The sequence below is a fragment of the Spodoptera frugiperda genome, chromosome 22 (assembly GCF_023101765.2).
Source record: "Spodoptera frugiperda isolate SF20-4 chromosome 22, AGI-APGP_CSIRO_Sfru_2.0, whole genome shotgun sequence".
Lineage (NCBI taxonomy): Eukaryota > Metazoa > Arthropoda > Insecta > Lepidoptera > Noctuidae > Spodoptera > Spodoptera frugiperda.
In genome coordinates, this window is record NC_064233.1 from 6,459,799 (window position 1) to 6,481,531 (window position 21,733).

The 21,733-nt window shown below is 36.0% G+C and overlaps 1 protein-coding gene across 1 annotated transcript in view; it reads right to left on the reverse strand.

Annotated features, from left to right (window-relative positions):
- The window catches only part of LOC118279527 (uncharacterized), a 165,898-nt gene that overhangs the window by 89,111 nt on the left and 55,054 nt on the right, over positions 1-21,733 (reverse strand). The gene's annotated exons all lie outside the window — the stretch shown is intronic.

The following is a 21,733-nucleotide window of genomic DNA, read 5'->3' on the forward strand; positions in this document are numbered from 1 at the left end:
TACATCATGTTAATTACCGTTGTTCTTTTTGAGGGCCTTGTTTTACGTTGATATTTAGTTAATGAATATTTGTTATTATTAAGCGTGTAGTAGTAACAGAGCAAAGTGTATTGGTCACCACCATTACTCCTCCCGCGGGTGTCGTAGCACCCAATAATTAAATTGTCTTTTAAATTTTAACTTTAAATCGTAAGTCGTATGATATATTTCACAACGTCAGCGTCAACGTGGTAAGCAGTAAGCACGCTGGCAGCTTGCTTACCACCTTTTTGTGTCATTTCCAAAACAAAAAACGCCTTGCCGGAGCCGTGCTTATTAAAATTAAAGCACTTTAACTTTAGGGACTACATTTACATTTGACAGAAACTAAACTACAGCACTTTCATTAGGTTTACTAAACTTTTAAACTGTGCTATCCACATCCAGCCTGCCTTCCAAGAAGAGACAAATATGTCTTTCCTTTAGTGTATCTAGGTTTACTTTGTCCTTAGAAGTCTTATTAGTAAAATTGTTTCAGTCAAGCACATTGCTCATTAGTCCCATCAGATCCCTATAAAACCACAAATCAAAGTAATCTACCCACCGTACATGCAATTATATCGTTACACCAAAACACAAAGCGCTTAAGAAAAGCGCTGTTTCCGCTGAATTTAATGAATTGAAATCAGGACGCCGCTTTGGGGTGAAAAATCAAACGCAAGCTGTTTCGGCAAAACTTAATTTTGGTTTGGGAGTTCGTGTCGCGTATATAAAGATCTCATTATTAGATTAGATGTTAGAGTTTTAGTATACATACGAAATATTAGATGTGTATGCCATATTTAGGGAATTGCTTTATTATTTCTATGTAATAGGGGGACGCAATATGAATCGTATGAACGTAATTATTTGTAGAATTCATCTATTTATATAAGTTGTTCTGAAATATATTTAAAGTACGCCTACATGTTTCGCTTCTATTCTTGTATAAGGGCGAAATAAAAATGCCTATATCGTTGTTAATTAATATTCTAAAAGGGAAACATTTCGGACAAAATCTACAGACATAAGTAAAGATATATCAAAACACGAATATTTTGAAATGAAACGTAAGAACTTAGATACATCGTATCAATTGTAAATGTAAGAAAACTGGCTCTCAAAATACAGGTTTCCGTCTAGCTAGGTACGAATAGTTAGCTAAAAAACCTAAAAATCAATAGTTCCACTAGACGGATACCATTTATTTAGTTTTTGTACAAAATTCTTAGAATATACGCCCCGTAAAATACTTCGAGATAAATGTAATTAGGACTAGTTTAAACAGCGTCTATCAACAGTCTGTCGAGCGTCAAGATTACCGCAAATCCTCTCATGTAGAGAAGGCTCATACACCAGCAGCATAGATAGTCACTATTCATACCTTAAAATTTGAGCCTTAAATTATTTGATATTGAGGCAACCAATTACCAAATTAACATAACAATTAACATAGCTACATGAAGCCAATTATAGGTTATCTAAAAGAAACAGAAAACTTAGATAAATAGACTTAAATATTAGCAAACACTTACTTCCATTAATAATAATAACTATTTAGGTAGTGCAATATGAATATGGTCTCTTAAAAAGGTTGTATTCCATCAATTGCGTACCGAATGGCAACTGGATAGACAGACAGAGGGTCTAGTGTGAATTCCTTATTACCTATTAAATACAAAGAGTTTTCAGCTAAACAAAAAACACACTTGTTAGTAGTATTTTTTCTTTCTAACTGTAAGATAGTTACCTAAAAAGCTCCGTTATATCTATTAGTCTACCTAGTCTATCAGATACGAAGCCTATGAAGTTTTATTGCTAGCTCAATTTCTAGGAATATACCAATGACTACAAAAGGACCCATTCCAATATCACAATAACTGTACTTCTACGAATTTTATCATGAATTCAAATTAATATCTCAATGTTTACATCGGATGAAATCGTTCATTGAAATTTTAATACTACGTATTCAGTGAAATTAAAAATCTTTGGACTTGAGTTTGGTAACGATATTTTATGCTCTATTTAACTTACATAATTATAGAATACATAGGCACCGGTGTTAAGTGTCAATTTAATATAATTAGTGTAGCGTCTCGACTTCACAAAGTTATTTTCGAACCTTCTCGGAAATGTAACAAAAATGTACCATCGATCGTTCGAAAAATGCTGCCTAAAGTGATGGATCAAATTCCTCGTTCACACTGGACCAACTTGTGATCAGTAGACAACCAATGTTGGTACAGTATAGAGCGAGAACATAAAGAGATGTTGCAATTTTGTCCATATTGTAATGTCGTAACCACACATTCAGTGAAAACTACTTCACTAAAAATCTACGATCCGCCCCAGCTTCGCATGGGTACAAATACATTCATATTATGAATGTATTTGTATTATACATAGAAACCTACCTCTTGAATCACTTTATCTATTAAAACAAACCGCATCAAAATCCGTTGCGTAGTTTTAAAGATTTAAGCATACAAAGGGACATAGGGACAGAGAAAGCAACTTTGTTTCATACTATGTAGTGATGCTATAAAAGTCAAGGTATTTATTAGAATATAACAAATTCCTATGGGACATCATAATACCCTTAAAATAATTATTATGTTATTGGCTTACTCACGTAATAACATAATAATTAATTTAGTATGTCTCACGAAAGTTACGATAAAACCCTTAAAATAGTTTACAAAAAGAATTAAAATAATATTCATACGGCATCTCCTCTCGTCGGTACGTATCCTTAAATTCGGGTGTTACGTAATTCGGGGTCAATGATCTGAGGCCCGGCCATCGCATGGTTGTCGCTAGCGAATTTAAGCGCGAATCGTGTTCAAATTACACGTTAAATATTTTTTGTCGAGTTTGTAGTTATAACGTTTTTCGCTTGGTGTCAGACCGGAATTGATGTTTTTAGTTCTAAAGTAAAGTTTTGATGTTATATTTAGAGTTTTAAAGTTTAAAATGTAGTTAAGTGCATTAGAGTGCTTTTTCACCAGTGATGTGCTATGTTTATATGCTACGAAGATATAATAATTATAGCTAAGCTGCCAAACTAAGTGACCGTTTCCGCTGATACTCATATATAGCTCAACTATGTAGCTTTGCTTGGAAGATGCGCAGCTCGAGTATGCGATGTATCGACAGTAGGGCAGCCACCCATAACACGCATCTTTCCAAACAAAAAACCTAGCTTAGCTAAGTCCGTTTCCACCAGTGCTAAGCTATGTGTACCAATGAGTATGATTGGTGGAAGCCAAACGCATCTACAGCAACGTAGCATAGCACATCTCTGGTGGAAAAGCACTCTTAGTCTGCATGTTGCAGCTGAACTAAGCCTGATTTTATGTCTGTAATACCCATAAACTATCTAGCTATAAATTTATGACGCCTTGCGACTATTTAGTCGCGATAAGCAAGGCTGAAGCTTTTAAGATCATTATAAAGGGTCTATAAAGTATTAAATAGTACTAAGAATACGTAATGTCGCCCCCTCTCCGTCCCTTTGAAGAACTAAAACATGATTAAGTCTTTGACTGCCAATAGAAAACGGTTGAAGACAAATCCCTCGCTAACGTCGGTCACCGGTGACCACCATGGCGTTCAATGTGTTAATGATTATATTACATTGTCCACCCTTTGAACACCAAAATTTTAACAGACGTAAGGTAAAGAAATTCCTCATCTCTGGAGATAAAACATAAAACATTGAATAAAACCATGCAGTATAACAGTTACTTTTGTCTTATTCTCACAAAATAAGGTTTACAAACCAGCTGTCGTTGAGACCGGCTTGCAAGCGGCCCACGTGTCCGTATGATTGAATTATTTACAGTAAAACATCAAGTGCCTAAGTGCAAGTAGCTTCGGGGAGATGAATCATTTTTCTTGGTGGAAAGGAGTTTTTGAACGTGAAGTGTGTGGGTACACTATTATTTGAACATTAATTTCAAGATATTTCAAGTTTATTATTTGACCTGAAATTTTAATGTATTGTAACTCTCAAGCTGAGCTAATCATGTCAACTTTATATCTCATCCAATATCGGAAACTGAAATAAATATGTGAGTAATACGCGTCTCGTAAAAGTAAAAAAAAATAAAGAAATAAATATTAAAGTGCTAAATATAATTTCTCAATATTTGGTTTAACCATGAATTAGTTATTAGAAAAAATGTTTTTTATATAGGGAAGGAGATCAAAAGCTATACTAGCGCCACAGGCGTCGTTAAAACCTTTTCACTAGCATTCACAAAAGTTTCTATACCACTGAAACACGTTCAATCAAATCATTGTAAACACAAACGACACCTTACCCATTTACCGAGCAAAACTTGTGAATAAAAATCCTTGAAAGTCTTGAAACTCTGTCCTAAAGGGCTCAACAACTCTAGATTTATACGACAAGCTTGGATTAGGGCTGTCAGCCCGTTGATTACGGTATCTACATCTTTGCTCAAGTAGGGTAGACTTGGGGGGTTTATTGCTATTTATACCGCAGATCTCGTGAAGGGAATAAAAAAATCTCAAGTTTTCAAAAAGTGGTATCTGAGATCAGAGAAGTGTGCTTAAAATTGGCGACTTTATCCGTTTTGACATTGCAGATTGACAGTGATACTTTCTAATCCATAGCCGAAGAGACTATTATTGTGTATAAGACACCTTCATAGGTGCGTCTACTGTCATAATCATAAAAAAAATCAATATTAACAGCTCATGATAGTCCACTGCTAGATAATGGACCTCTAATACATTAGATAGTTTGCCAAAATATAATAATACTGTACAATTCTCGACGTCATGTTGCTACAGTTACTGCAGACGAAAAAGCAATAACACTTTTCCCAACAACGATCTAGTCTTCATCAATCGCAAAAGTGGTCGACTAAAGGAAAAAAAAACCTAAAAATTCAGCACTAAACTTTTACAATCAATCTTAAGTTAGTGTCTAGTAGAAACAAAGTTCGATTGTACCAACAAAGTTTTAAAATTGTGAAGAAAAACTGTAGTACAAGCTAACATTAGTTGGGGAATATTATAAAAAAGGAATTTTCAGCCTTTTATGTATCGACACTAAGCCTAATTCGGATTGTAAATTCTGAATTTGCAGCTGACAGACTTTTTTATATTGAAAAAGTCCTTTCCATCATCGTACCACAAGACAATCGACGAAGCGCCACCGCTTCATGGTAGATATCCCACCCACTCGCACGAAGCGCTTCGCTTCAAGCTTCCTAGTGCTTGGGAGTGGAATTATTTGCCTGAGTCCGTTTCATGATGGGTGTAACCTGGGTATCTTAAAGCCCGAGTGAATAGGTTGCTTATGGGTAGACGTGCTCCATCGTAGGCCGCATCATCACTTACCATCAGGCGAGATAGCGGCCAAACGTCGACCCATCAATTGGAAAAAGGGGTTGTAGTTTGTCCACTATCTCGGCTGGTGGTAAACGATGATGGAAGGCGTCTACCCTATAAGCTCCATTCACTCGGGTCTTCGAAAACACAGACTCTATAAATAAATTCACTCTTAAGTAGCCCCTGCAGAATATATTTAGTCCGTCTCATATGTTACAATTGATTTCAAGGCATTAACAATAAACAATTCAATCGAACACGCTGACTTATTAGTTTGCGCAACATAGTATATAATATTTGCATATTACTGAGAATATTCTCAAGATCAGATGCTTGGATGCTGCACTAAATGTAGTATCTTGCCAGGTGTGTCATTTCGTACGTCTAGTCTATTCAGTTTGAAATTACATGTAGCTTCTTTGATGATAAACATTTTGTTTAGTATTTTGTATTAATCACTGAATACAAGACCAACACTGCTGAAGATAAGCCTCCCTAATAATAAGTAAAAATATCATCAATTAATATTTTAAAGACTTTATTTTCGCAGGTTTCTTATTCTTATCAACATTATACAGTGAGACTTTTTACATAAAGTTGAAGAGTTTTGTGTTTGTTTGTTTGAACGCGATAATCTCTAGAAGTACTGGTTCGATTTGAAAAAATATTCTTATGTTAGATACTATATTTATCTAGGAAGGTTATAAGCTATAAAACATCACGCTACGACTCGTAGGAGCCGAGCAGAGCGGGGGAAGCCGCACCAGAGCTATAAGACCATATACAGAGACTGCTGCGAATAACCAGTCTTCAAGTCAACCAAACTTTAATACGATAATAAAAAAGAGACACAAAATCACTCTTACTCTATACCACAAAGCAAAAACATCAGTCCCAGTTATTTTCACATAAAAAGGCAATATCAATATTTTATACGAGAATACGACCTAAAAGATTTATAAACCTATTTTTGGGCGTTCGGATAATCAGGTTATAATCTATGGTATCGTAGTTATTTATGTATGGTAGGTGTAGTTTTTTTTACATGGCAGCAAAAAAGGTTTCATTTCATACGTTGGCTAGTTGGCCTTGGAATAGCGTGGTACGTATTACATAGTAAATCACGGTTGTGATACTAGTACATGTACAATTTGTTATTGCATTTGTTGTGAGTAGGTGTATGATATGTATTTATTGTATCCTTGCGCCATTTTGTGTGATGGTCGATAGCCTATATTGCTATAGTTTTCATTAATAACTATAATTTTGATATCAATTACGAATTTACGACAAAAACCTCACCCTAACCTAAAATTTGAATCTCCAAGGATTGTGGCGACACATGACAAGTGACAGATGACGACATAAATCCTACATCGCACATTATGAACTTTACATAGGAATAAACATGGATAGAAAATCAAACGAAAAACAATTGGGCAGAAAGCCCGCCAGAAACGATCATCTCGCCTGGTCCGAGGAACCTCCTTTAGTTAGGGAACTTTACTCTCTGTTTCCTAATGAATTATAGAAGAATCTTATAACTTTATAAGACTTTTGCATGGAGGCGTTGATTGCTAACCATCAGTTGCTTCCCTTTCGATTGGAAAACACCTTTTCACATTTAACTGGCATAGAATAAAGCATACACATATGAACGCGTTTAAAGGAAAGAACAGGTGAAACCATACGCCTAATGTACATTTTACATCATACATAAACTAACCAAGGTTCCTACAATATAGGTAGGTACCTAGATTGATATCAAATCTTCTTTGTTCAACAACAAAGAACGTACAAAATAGGGTTGTTAATTCGCCCTTTGTATCGCAACACCTGCCTTTAAGTACACGATAAGAGCCATGCAAAACTCACCCTTAAAGACTGTGCAATTACATTCACACTGTGGTTTTTATTAAACCCTTCAGAACCTGTCTTTTGAAATGATTATCAGTTTAAATGGGATTGTATTTCTTGTAAATTATAGTGATTTGAGTTTTAAGGGTCAATTTAGTTATCATTTATATCATAACTGTGGTACATGCAAATTCTTAGTAGGGTGAGATCTGAATCTTGGTTTGGGGAACTCGTTATTGTGATTTTCGAATTCGAAAGTCATACTAGGTTAGTAATTATGTCCGGAGCTGCGGACTACCTAGCGGGTTTACCGGGGCTCTGGCTCGAAAAGCAGGAGTAGGAACGGGGTGGTTTTTAGTCAGTAAGAGTCTGACACTGCCTCTCGTCTTGTCTAGGGCGGGAGAAGGCATTGGATGATCCCCCTACCCTAAAAAGGTTAGTAATTATTTCCACTTTAAAGGATTCCCCACAACACAGATTGAAACATGACTGAATAATAACAAAACGGACAAAGGCTGAACATTAGCTGTCTTAATACATTTGCCTGCCAAAATTTAGGATTATGTAAAGTTAGAAAAAATAAACGTAGCTAGTTGAAAACATACCATATACGTATAAGTACTTAATATATTTTAGCAATCACCGCAGAACTGCAACCGCCAAGATATCCAAAAATAAATGTTTTTCCTTATGAGCCGAGTGTATTAGGATTCGGGAGGAAAATTGTGGGAGCGATGAAGTCTTATCATCGTGGTTTATAGGGGGAAAAAAATATCTACGAAAAAGACTTGCTCGTGACAGAATAGCAAAATTCATTTCATGAAAAAAATCTTCGTAAGATATGAATAGATTTTTGGAAAGACCGTGTGTACGTTTTGTCTAATTGTAAACATGTTTCTAGATACTGAATTACTAGTGACTAAGACAATGCACAACCGAAACTACTGGGTATTTACACAATGCATCTTTATAAAAGAAGGATTTGCGCTATTCCCACAAAAATATTGGGATTTTTATCGGAAAGTCCCGAGCACACTAGGCGCAAAATATAAACGTAGCAGTCTCCTTAGATAAAGCGACTTTGTGTGGGAGTTATAGTAAACATATACTCTTTAAATGATGTCACCCAGATACGTCTAGCCTAGGTAAGCTAGCATAGCCACACTATCAATCATTAATGTTGAAAGCTATATCTCTGCGGGTAAAACGTGGATACAATGTTTACTTCACTTTTCATCAGATCACAAAACTAAATATTTAGTACTGCGAGACGTGATAATATACAGTTCAGTTCAATGTCTTCGGAGTTCACCAGGGCCTGGTGATCTGTAACACAGGTTCAACCGCTTACAGACACCAGTCTCAGAACTGTATATATCATCATCATCATATCAGCTACAAGACTCCGGACTTGCGGACTACCAAGCGGGTTTACAGGTTTGAAAAGCAGGAATAGGAACGGGGTGGTTTTTAGTCAGTAAGAGTCTGACACTCCCTCTCGCCTCGCCCAAGGCTGGAGAAGTCATTGGATGATTTTTTCTTTATAAAAACAGCTACAAGACGTTCACTACTGAAAGTAGACCTCCCTCAATGACTTCCAGATAGGTCTGTTGGCAGCGACCTGCATCCAGCGGCTCCTTGAGCCTTTAACTAGGTCCTATGTCCACCTTGTGGACTGAGCATAGGTCTGTCCAATAGTCGATACATAGAGTAAATATTTTACAGCAATATCTATAATAACAGAATCTCTATTTTCCACTACACACACTGATACATCGGAACAACCACACCCAGTTACATTTCATGTAATACAAGTATCCAGTTTCTAACGCCAGCGACTGAGTTAGTTTCTCTTTGTATGTAGGTATGTACGTTTGCAACATTGTATTATACGAATACATAATACATTTTTCACACCAGTTATTAACTAATAAAGAACGGATATATCGTTTACCTGTTCTGTTGATTTTTGGGAATCTTTTCCCTATTTTCATTATCACAATTATTCCATTAATTTCAGGTGTCTTTTCTATGGGTCACACACAAGTATTAAAGAGTTTTATACCGTCCCCATCACAAAAAGCAGTTTGAAATCATCAATATTAGCCTGTAAGTGCCCAATGTTAAGCAAAGGTCTCTCGAAGATATGGGCATTATTCACCACACCACGCTTGCTCAAGGCAGCTTGGCAATTTTAAACCTACAATTTTAAATTTAAAGTCCAAATTTCCTCACTATATTTTCCACAGAGTACCACAGCCATTTAATTCTGTCACAGCATAAAAAAAAACAATGGCATTTTGAGGCTAATGAAAGAAACGTGAAACGCACGTATTGGAATATGTACTCTAATTAAAAAGAGATAGAACACAAGATACGAATATTTAACCCCAATTAAGCTGAAACAGAGTAATTTCGTAGTCTTGACCGTCTTTTATCAGTGTCAGTCACAATTTAAATATTTATAAAGAGTTCATTATCGGTCAGTGACCTTTAATTAGCAAACTATTCAGAATTTTTTATATCTCCTGTTCGTGTGAGAGATTATAAATGCTATGTTTCGATGAAACTATGCGATTTTAGTACTTAAACGCGAGAGAATAGAAGTTCTATTTGTTTGTGTTAGTTGGGTCGATGCAAAGATTACGTCATTTCAAAGTAATAAAGTGAGCTTTCCGAAATATATTTGGTATATTTTGTTTAGAAAATGATATTTATAAGAGAAGTAAATGAACCCATAACACCTAAAATACTTTATTGATTTGTGATCGCTATGAATTTATATACTTAGAAATGTTTCGGTATCTGGCTGTTGAGACACAAAATATTAAACTACTTAACACATTTTCATACTATATCGGTCAAGTAGATTTTCAAGGGACTTTGTGCCTAATTGAAAAGATTTTTGATAAGAGGCGGAATCAACAGTACACAAACTTAATTCGCTAGTTGCCTTTTTTAAAATCATGTCCACGTTCAGTGTTACATACAGTATATCTGCATAAGCTTCAAATAACTTGGTAGTATTAAAAATAATGTATTTAAACGAGCAAAAAACTTATCCTAGACCCAAATCACGTAATGTTTTATGTTAGTTGACTAGCAAAACAAATTACATAACATGAATAACCCAGCTCAGAAAAGTAGGTACCTAAATTCCTAAACAAAACCTAAAACACTAAAGGAAATGAGCCAGCAAATCCGCATCCTAATCGATGCCTAGCCTGGCCCTGACAGCTGAGACCTACATAACATTGCTACGTATGTACAATGCCCGGCCGTAAATATTGCACATCATCCTTTGGGAAGAAACGATCGGTCAAGTTGCCTCATATAATGATCGTGACTATAAGCCGCTAAAACTAGTCCACAGTATCCTCGAATCATAAAAATATTAAAAAAGAAAATGTTTTGTTCAAATAAGGGGTCTTCTTAAGCCTTGCTTCGATACGAATGAGCTGGCTTGACCGGAGTGATACTACGACCTCACAGAAAACCGGCGTGAAACAACGCTTGTGTTGTGTTTCGCCAAATGCCCGATGCCCAATCCCCATTCAATATCCTCAAAAAAACCCCAAAAGTCCAACAACGCACTTGTCTCCTCCTCTGGTCATGTGGATGTCCAAAAGCAGGAGATCAATCTGTTCATATCTCACCCTACCACGTAATAAAATATTTACGCACCAATATCGCACTAAATTGTCTTTTACGTGCAATATTTATCGCCGGGCACTGTACGTAGATACAAGTAGTGGGCTGAGCTGGTATAGTCAAGAGCACGTTTGGCAAACACATTGCGAACAGCTCAGCTCGTTCATTATTAGCCGACGGGTTTACTTGCAATGTTATTGAATAATAGATTTATGTGTAAATAAATATAATGAGTAAGTAAACGGTTTTATGAAGGTTGTTTCTTATTATCGTATGTATAACTTGAGTTGACTTCGGTCGCGTCCGCTTATTCGGTTCTTTATGTATGACTATGGGCTCTTGGCGTGGCTTGAAATTAGTCCAGTTACCTCGTCAAATTTAATTGACATATTTCTTTATTAGGTTTCCAATTCTATCGTTTTGTCATCATCATTAACTGGAATACGTACGGGTAAGCTACAATACCTACGCTTTTTTTGAGCGGGGAAAATCATCCCATGACTTCTCCTGCCTTGGGTAAGGCGAACAATCTCTACGCTTGGCTAACGGTTTAAGGATCGAAGGAAAGATTATATTACGGTTTAAGGATTTGACATAAACTTAATTTGACATTGTTTTATAGGTTTTTTTTCCTTATATATTCTTTTTAAAATTGTTAGTTTGAGGACCGTGTGAGACTTTTGCTAGTCATTTTATTTTTAGTAAATTATATTCTGACAGTTTGAGCATTTGTGTGGCCTACCCAAATGTTCTTTTGGTTGGTGTTGTTCGTCGGATCATTCAGCAACAGCCGTCAGCTGAGCTGATTGTAAACTGACACATGCGTGCTGCCATCTGAACAGGTCCGCTCAAACTGCTGTGGTTCTTTCCTCAAAAGACCACTACAGAATCAACTTGCACGGTTCTCCGACATCTTTAATTGATTTTGTCTGGACTTTAAAAGAGACTATGACCTCTGAGTTTGTTTCGGCATTTCTTCTCAGAGTAGTCGGATAGGAAATGCCGGCCTCATCTAGTTATTTAAGAGATTGACGTGTAAAAGTGTTATTTTATAACCTATTTGCAAAATAAATATCATTTATCATTTATCATTTATGAAGTCATGATAATATTCCCTCCTAAACCTAAACCACATGCGATAGAAGCAAAAACCTCATTTAGTAATCAACGTAATAAACTACCTACTCCAAACAATTATTTACCGGACAAACAATAGCGGTAATTATTTAAGCCAATATTTAACAAATTCATCATAGTTAGATTTAAATCGTTTTTGCGGGTACAATTTACACGGACGCGATTAATTTTAGTTCAGTTTTTGATTGAAATATGGTTCGGATGACGAAGACACAGATGTTTAGAGACTGGAAGCCGCATGTGAACTTTTATAGTACAAACTGGTTGTTGTAATGTCGTGGCACTGTCGATCAAATTGCAGCTTAGAGTCAGTCTCTTAGCTAGCAAATTAATTTGGAGATTTGGAAAGTGGCAGGCGCTGTTTGAGAAATCAGACAACATATTTTTTTAAACGTTGCCGTGTGTGTGTGTGTATGTGTTTACAAACATACAAGTTCATATACTCATGACACTCAGACCCAAAGTTGCTCCTTGCGGGAACCGAATACCGCTACACGTTGCGTGGCAGCCGGTTGCCTGTTAGTCTATTGGTGTAAGGCTCGATTCACACCGTTTGGAGACAGCAATTTAACAGGTTCAAGTGATAAAGACAACGCAAATGTAACTGACTACTTCATCTTCATCCTTTCAATGAAATTAGGCCGACCAAGGAACTTTATACCCTTTACCAACATACGCGAGAAGATTATGGGTTGTGACAAACGATTTTTATTAATTACACCATAGCACAGATAACCATACACGCAATAAAAATGGCACATCTAGTAACCACGTACATCCACGACCAGTGTATTCGGGTATAAACGTTGATTTAAAATCAAATACCATTGTAATCCCTTTGCAAACGAAACGGAACGCTGCTCGCTGTTGTTATCCGCGAATAGTCGAATACATACGATTCGCGTTTTATCTTTACAAACGTGCAACTTTGTTTTAGAGATTACTTGGAAATTGGCTTAAAGGAGATTGCAGCTTATTTTGCCATTCTTGATTATAACATTTATCAATTAATTTGGTTTATTTTAAAAGATTTAAAGGGTTAAAGGTTGATTTTAATTATTTTTAATCTGTTTTTATGCTAGACATAATAAAAATATTGTCTGTCTAGTAAGGTTAATTGTTTTGGAAGGTCAAAAATTAATATTGAAATCGCTTTATCAAGTCCTTTAGCTGTGTTATGTTAGAAGATGAACTACAGAATTCTTAACTAACACAAAACTGAATTACACTTCAAGAGAAACTTTGGAAACTCGTTCGTTTTTTTGTTACTAAAGTACGGAGCTCCCATTAATTATGCATAACTTAAACTCATTACGGGGAACGTCGCTCCCTCACTCTTTTTAAAATTAAACATGCCATGAAATATGAACCGTTTGCTTTGAAAACTTGTTTAAAAATCAATTAAAATACCAACAAAATGTTTTAAAATAATGGCAAAGTCCATTTTTATTGTTTAAAAGAGAAATATCTGCCGGTAAAATGGTTCTGCAGTTGATACGGTGAAGTTTTTATTTCGTCGCTGTTTGGGGTAGGGACGTTGAACACGAGTGGGGTGTTTTATGACGTGGGTGTTCGCAGTGCACAGGGAATACCGAATCGATGGCTAGAAACACGCTTCTAGGGAATTCCATGGCATTTTTCTACGGTTTTATCATGGGTTTTTTTCGTTTAAGTCGATAACTTGGATAGGAAAAGCTTTTATGCTTTGGTGAATCGGAAACTTATGTTTGGGTCTAAAATGGAAATAGAATAGGGTAGATGCTTAATTTTTTGATTATTTTCAAACAGAAGACACGTATTTTTTATTTACTTACGAAAACAAATACTTTCGAACATCCAAGCAAGTACAGATTACTTGTAACAAATTGCATAAGTATAGCGTATAATTAATAGATTAGAAGTAAGTATCTACTTACAACTTACGCATTTACTTTTCACAACGCTTATCAAACTAAGTACTCCGATAAGCCAAGGTCATAGGATTATGATTAAAATTATTACTTAACTTATAAGTGGTTGTAAAATGAGATTGTAATATCGATTTAAGTAGGTAATATTATTTTCACGTGTCATTTAGGATGTTGATTATCTTACTTTTATTATCAGATATGGATAAAAATATGTCATTCTAAAATGAGTGCAGTTGCGTGTATGACGAAATTGGGTGGTAATGCACTAGTTTAACGTAAAATCAAGATACTGCATCTTGAATATAGAGCCGTATGGCATTTTTGAAATTTTTAAATGCAGTCTCTTCTACTCTTCGTGGGCTAAAAATTTACTGCTGATTTGGGGGATTTGGGGAGATAACCACGTTTAAACACTTTATTATAAATTCTAGTAAAATTGATAAGTATAAAATTTTCATTTCATCCTTATGTAATGCTTTCTTGGACATTCTAGCGTTATTTTCTTTTCAACATAACACACACATCTCTGAGAATTGGATTACGAATATTTAGGAAATTAACACGTTGCAACATAACCAAAAATTCTGTTTTTGCAACATACAAATATGAAATTTGAAAAATACCACAGAAAATTTCGAATATTCAGCGCAAATCCTTGCATTTTAACATCATTGTGGTTCGTCGGGTCCGGGGCGGCGTACTAGAGCGTGTTTTCTATTTAAACTTGTAAGTAAAATGTTTTTTGCATCAAAGCCCCGACCTAGGGAAAATGGTATTCTAAATATGCTTCGCAACAAATTCCCTGTGGTTGCTTTTGATGTGAAATGCACGTTACGTTTGCATTTAGTTTATTTCATTATGATAACTAAATATTAAATTAATGTGTAGCGTATATTTTTAATGTGTTTTATGCACCGTCTGGATAAATGTGTTGGACATTGCTTTATTACATTACTTTATTACATTTCAAGTAATAAACCATAGACAGATTGCCTTTGGTATAAATTCCAGTGTTCTCCTAAAACTTTAATCTTAACCTACCACTAGTATGTTAATGCATGTTTTGTATGGTGGGTTGTAATGTACTGAACGAAATAAATGATAAGATTTTCATGACAAAATACAGGTGCATAATTTAATTTTAAACCGCTTTTATATAGTGTGTCCTATTTCATTTTGTATTTCTTATACATATGTAAAACGTGATGAGTTCGGAAATTAAGTTTAGATAACTGAACAAACGACGAATAAAAAGCTTAGTCTAAGTAAAGAAAAAAATATAACCGGCAGGAATTTCATTAAGATTAGATAAGAAGAATAAAGAAACAAAGAATTATACTAGAAGATAAGTTTAAGTGCTAAACATTAGCAGATAAGTTACTTAGACACGATGATGAAGTAGAACTGAAACTTATCACAATTTGCGTGTTCATAATGACTTAAATCCATAATGTAATAATATCAAAGTATAACATCACCGTACAGTATTGCAGCGTAGAATCAAGTAATCAGCATGGTACTTACCTGTAAACAAATAAGGAATACATTAATATTGATACATAAATATACATTTTAAATAGGTTCTTATAAGTATGGAAAAGCATAATGGAGTTTTTTTTTTACGGAGGAATGACCAGTCGGATGTCTTTTCTCGACTTTGGGCAAGGCTATCAGCGCCGTGTCATGAACATTCGCATACTGACCAGAATAACGACCCCGTTCCTACTCCTGCTTTTCGAAGCCGGTAAGATCTTTTGAGTTAAACTCGCTAGGTAGTCCGCAGCTCCGGATCAAACACCAGAGGAGTTACAAGCGCGTTGTGTGCTTGAAGAAATCGGTAAGAAGGTCATTTGGTGTATATTAGTCAGTGTGCTTCGAGCGTACCACTAGTTTACGCGAGACACAATGTGTTTTCTATTGTGTCTCATATACTGGCATACAAGAGTTTAAGGGTCCCAATGCAAAGACCGCCTAGCCTAATAAATCGGTCTAACTGCCCTACTCAGAAACATTTGATGATCACTTAAACTATTCGTTAGTAAAAACGTTTTTGTTCCTAAAACAATAGCTAAGGACTGGTTTAAGCAACCACTAAATTACTCTAAGTACGGCGGTAAAACAATTAATAAGTCCTCGTATAAAGAAAGCCGTGTGTACACGTTACAATAAAACCAAGCAACAGTTATCATCATCACGTTACGTTATCACAACATTATCGGTTACTTTACGCTTATCGTTTTATCAATTCACTCAACATACCTACACATAATGTCGGTAACGCTTTATTTTTCCCACGATATTGTTATACCACATATGTATATTTTAGAAACACTAGAAAATCTATCTACTGCATATGGCTTCTACTGTATGAAATTTAAAAGGATTTGAAATTAAGAAACCTATATCTTAGGCCTAAAATAAAAGGCTTGCGAATGGTGAAAGAATTTTTCGGATCGGTACTATGGTTGCCGAGCCTAATGCAAAAATCTTAAAGTACGAATCTCCATTTAAGTCAGATAATGTACCTAAAACCTTCTCCTGAATTTGAAAAATACTATGGTGAAAACCGCATCAAAATTACTTTAGTCAAAGACGAGATAATTGCGTACGAACAAACATACATACTTAGAGGTCAAACAGAGAACCTCCTTCATTTTTGAAGTCTGTTAAAAAGCTGTACGTTGACGACCAGATTTCGTATTAACAGTGACCATTATCACCTAGCGACCACTAGCCTAGCGAGGCAGTAATAATTCTTAACTGCCAGAAATTCGGCCCCTAGAGGGATACGGTATAATCCTCTATCTACCCTTATAATTTATATACCCTCACTGGAGACCTGACAACGGCTTTTTAAGGATCCATTTTATAACTGTAATCTTTTTTGGAAAGGTGTTGCTTGATAAAACTTATAATAGGCTTAAGTTACTTATCGTAAGACAGTGGAGTATGATTTATAGAACAAATAATATTGAGTATCTATATAAAAAAACTATTTCTCCCAACTTTGTACGCGTAAATAACAAGATAACAGGGAATCTTCTCTGCCTTTTACTTCCTAAAGAATCATCATCATCATCAGCCGAGAGACGTCCACTGCTGAACAAAGGCCTCCCCCTTAGTCTTCCACGTAGAACGACAAGCTGCCACCTGCATCCACTGGCTCCCCGCGGCTCTGCCCATTCATACCATTCTTCCCAAAGAATACTACGACATAATTCCAGTTCTTTCTACTATGCGTTATGTATCATTAACGCCAAAAACACATATCTTTTTTTACTTTCTTTCAAAAATGTTCACAATCAACGAATTGATAAAAATGCCATGCTAGTTTTACAGATGTCATAAAAGAAGGATGAGGCCAATTTAATAGAGGTCGTGATGAATTTGAATGTCAAAACATGGAGGGGTAGAGAACGATCGAATTTAAGATGAATCGGTTATGTTAAGAGAAAGGGAGTGAGTGCGAGTGACGAATAGGGGAGAATAGGAAGCGAAAAACATGCGTCGAATGACCTCTTGTAACTCGGAAGACGAATAGAGAGATTGAAGATTTTATACATGGTGTCCTTTACTATGTGTAGGCGACAAACGAGCAGAGCTACTTATTATCTAAAATATAAAAATAAGTCGGGTTTTCCTTTCTGACGCTATAACTCCAGAACGCACGAACCGATTTCCACGGTTTTGCATTGGTTGGAAAAGTTCTAATGCCAAATAAAATTCAAAGGAAAAAATGGGATATCCGTGGTGGCGAAACGCAGTTCGCCGGGTTTGCTAGTTTTGTTACAAATATTGTGAATAATTTAACAAATTTCATACTAAACGAGAAGAACATAAGACACTTTTCACAACATTAACATAGTTTATAATAAAAACAAGATCTCAAAAGCAATCAACATCGCTCGAACAAGTTTTGCACAAAAGGAGAACTCGAGAAGAACTCTTTTAATCTATTTAAATTGAATTAAACTTCGTTTTAAGTAAGGCTCTGCGCGGACTGCTTAAAGAAGCATTAGGCACTTGAAAAATCCTCCTGTCTTATGAAACAGGGTCAGATTGTGTAGGCTGGTATACAAACTACGTTAATTACATCAACTTGATCTTTATACTAAAGGTTTTAGGGTGCTTTTCTACCAGAGGTGTGATATATAGTTATGCTACGAAGATTTTATAGTTAAGCTGTGAAACTATATGACCGTTTCCACTGATACTAAGTTATGTAGCTATGCAAGTAAGATGAGCTATGAAGATACAACCACCGCTCGAGAATGCAATGTATCGATAATAAAGAAACCATTCATACGAGTAGCACGCATCTTTCCATATAAAAAAAAACATACCTTAACTGGGCTGTGTAATTAGGCCTCCGGTAACCTCACTCACACAACGCCAGCTTTGTTTCACGTACGTTTTTAGTGAGGCCGTGGTATCACTCCGGTCGAGCCGGCCCATTCGTGCTGAAGTATGGCCCTCCCACACTTAAGCTTCTTAAGAGCCATTCGTCCCACAAGTTAAAACATCAAAACTACGTCCTAAAGTTTCAGATTCTCATTTCACATGCACCGATTAGGAAACAAAATTAAAATTGATACAAAATTTTCAACGTTTAATACGGAAAATAAAGGATTTGCGAGCGATCAATGTGGTAGTCAGGGGCTTATAATGATAGCTCACTGGGGGATCGTTGCTATGGCAACCAGACAGACGAAGCGGCTAATGTGTAGGTACAACGAGAATCAAATTGAAAGTGTATTTGGTAGCTCGAATGTAGTTTTCGAATGGTGCTGTACTGTGCAATTTGATTTAGCGTTTCATTGAGTTTTGAGTGCTTGTTTAATATTTTACAAGCTGTTGAATTAGTTCGTTTGGGACGGTTTTAGTTAAATTGCCATGCTAGTCTTTTCAATTGAGTTATTTGTGAGAGCAGTAGAAGTAAGAATTCACAAGCCCTATTTTTTGGCTGTCGTACTTGCAAACACTTATTCGTCATTTGATGTTTGACATTTGACGAATGGATATAACCTACAAATGACAAATGCATCGTGTTTAAAAACAATGTAAACCGTCGAAGCGGCAACGTTGCATCACACACTCCTATCGTCACTTGTAGGTTGCATGCATTAGTCAAATGATGCGTCTTAAACAGTAGGCCGTAACCAACGAGGCATAATGTAAAACAAGGCATTTAAAGTCATATCAATAACATAAAGCAAGTTAACTATACATTACAACTAAACACGTCGACATCCATTAGAATTTAATTAAGATACACTACTGACCCTTACTTAGGAAGGGGCCAAAGAGGAAGGGAACCATTTTAATAATGTAATAATTCTATTTCTAAATAATGACAGAGGCTTCTGTGAATTGACTTAACTGGACAACTTCAATGAGAATAAGATTACCGATAACCACAGGGTTTTCTATAAGAGAGGAAAATCATCCAATGTCTTCGCCCGCATTTGGCGAGGCGAGAGGGAGTGTCAGACTCTTACTGATTAAAAACCATCCAGTTCCTACTCCTGCTTTTCAATCTGGAGCCCCGGTAACACGCTAGGCAGTCCACAGCTCCGGATAATTAGGAGACTAGAGCTATTTTTTCTTTGACAGCTACTTAGTAACATATAAAACTGACAACACTACTTATAGTACGGCTTTTCCCTCGATTCAGTTGTCATTCACAATTCTCCGTGTCACTACAATGACGTCATTACACTATTAATAGACACAGTGCGTGGCATGAGGTCAACGGAACGAACCTTTCCGACTGGCCTAGCTTAGTAAGTGGTATAGAATATTATAATATGTATAAGGTAAGTACTCTCATGTAACAATAGAACTAGAGTACATAGATACCTATATTATAGTCTAATAACTTGAGATGATGATTAACTAAGTCTTTTTAGATTGTAAATGTTACTTCTCAAAGCTACTTGAAATCGGTAGCATAATACTTTAATAGATTTTCAACTTCAGCACACAATAATTAGGTTCAAAATCTATTAACACACTAGGTTAGGTTGATGTGTTGCTGATGTAGATTTTCACTCATCCGAGAGACAATAGGAGGCGACATGTATCTTGCATTTACTACGCCTATAGGTACTTCGGTTCATACCTGTGCCGTATGTTAAAATCGGCGAAGGAAAATATCGTAAAAGAACCTGGACTTATAATATGAAAGTATAAGTTTGAAATCGCCAATCAGCCTTAAGCAAGCATGGTGATTCTCACTAGGCCATTGCTCAGTAGTGGGCGCTTATAGGCTGTTGATGTGATGTGATGACCGTTCGCAAACCCACCTTTGGACAAGAAAATCCAGCTAAAAACTATCTGAAAATAATACTAAAACCACAATAACGATTATTTCTAGTTCCATTTGAAAAAGGCAACATTTCTATTCCATTATACTGGAGCTATCGCTACACCACACAGCAATGGGAGCAAACTTGATCGGTCTATCATTTGTTACCCTTTTTTTTTCGAAAACGGGTCGGGCTTCGGACTACGGATCCCTTGGGCCGAGTTCGCTTGAAAAAGCCGCTTAGTTTTTGTTCGAAACGGTCGTCTAATTTGTGATGGAATGAAAGATTGTATTGATGGAACTTGTTACAGGCGTTTTTGAAGGTTTTTAAGTTGATAACATTGCTTGGTTATTGGGGTGTAAATATTGTATCTTTTCTGTAATCTTTAAGAAGTATATGCGTTTTACTTATGCGCATTTTTTCACGAACATTTGTATAATAACTTTATGATCAGGCTTGAAAAGGAAAAGGTGATCTTGTATTGTCTGAAAGTCTGGTAAAAATATGTTTTACCTGCTTAGTCCGGGTGGGTTACAATATATTCGATCAGCAGACCAACCCAAAACTGAATACTACAGTGGTCCCTTTGCAACCTAACATAAAAGACGTTAGATATTGTCATGGCTTTTTATATTACTGTCGACAGCAACTAACATTAGATCCCCCATTGACTTCGACTACGGTGACCGCCTACCGTCTGGTAGCCGCAGTACACCTGCATCACCAGATAAGTACACCACGAGAGCACGAGTGTGTTACCGAACCATGTAAGAACTAGTTACATAATGTTTAATATTAACATACCAAGCACAAATACAGAAAATGTCATTACTACTGAATGTGACCACGTTTCAAAGCTTCTCAGACATGTGCTACAATATTTGCTATATGTATTCCGTTTCCGTGGTTTCTACTGGATCGAGTATTTGCCTGCAATTGGAGATGCTTCTTGTAGTTACATATTTGAAGACTAGTTTTATGATATTGAAGTTTTTATTGGAATTCATTTTGTAATAAATACCAAAAGGGGCCTAATTATACAAACGAGTATTACTTCTATAATTGTTTTGGCTAGACCGTTTTGACGGGACTTTTAATTGGAAGGTATGTGATGTATTAAGTAGTAACTTTGGCTACTTTTATTTGTCAAAAACTTCGTAACCCAGGCAAACGAAGCTGTAGGCATCAACCAGTATTTTAAATATTTGCTTTGACGTTCAAAAGTGCCTTACTAGTCTATTTGAAACAAATCTTTGACTTTGACTTTTAACTAGGCTACACCGAATAAAACTTAAACATCAAATACCCAAGCAATAAACAGCCAATCAAAAAACTGGAATAAAGTAACAACGGTGCTTGCAACATCGTTATAAAATTCTATAGCTTTTATACGGGGGTGATTCAATTAAATTAATTGGATTAATCATTGGCAGTGGCAGTGTCACGTGTTCGAAAATACTCGGAACTCCGAAACCCGGGGATCCG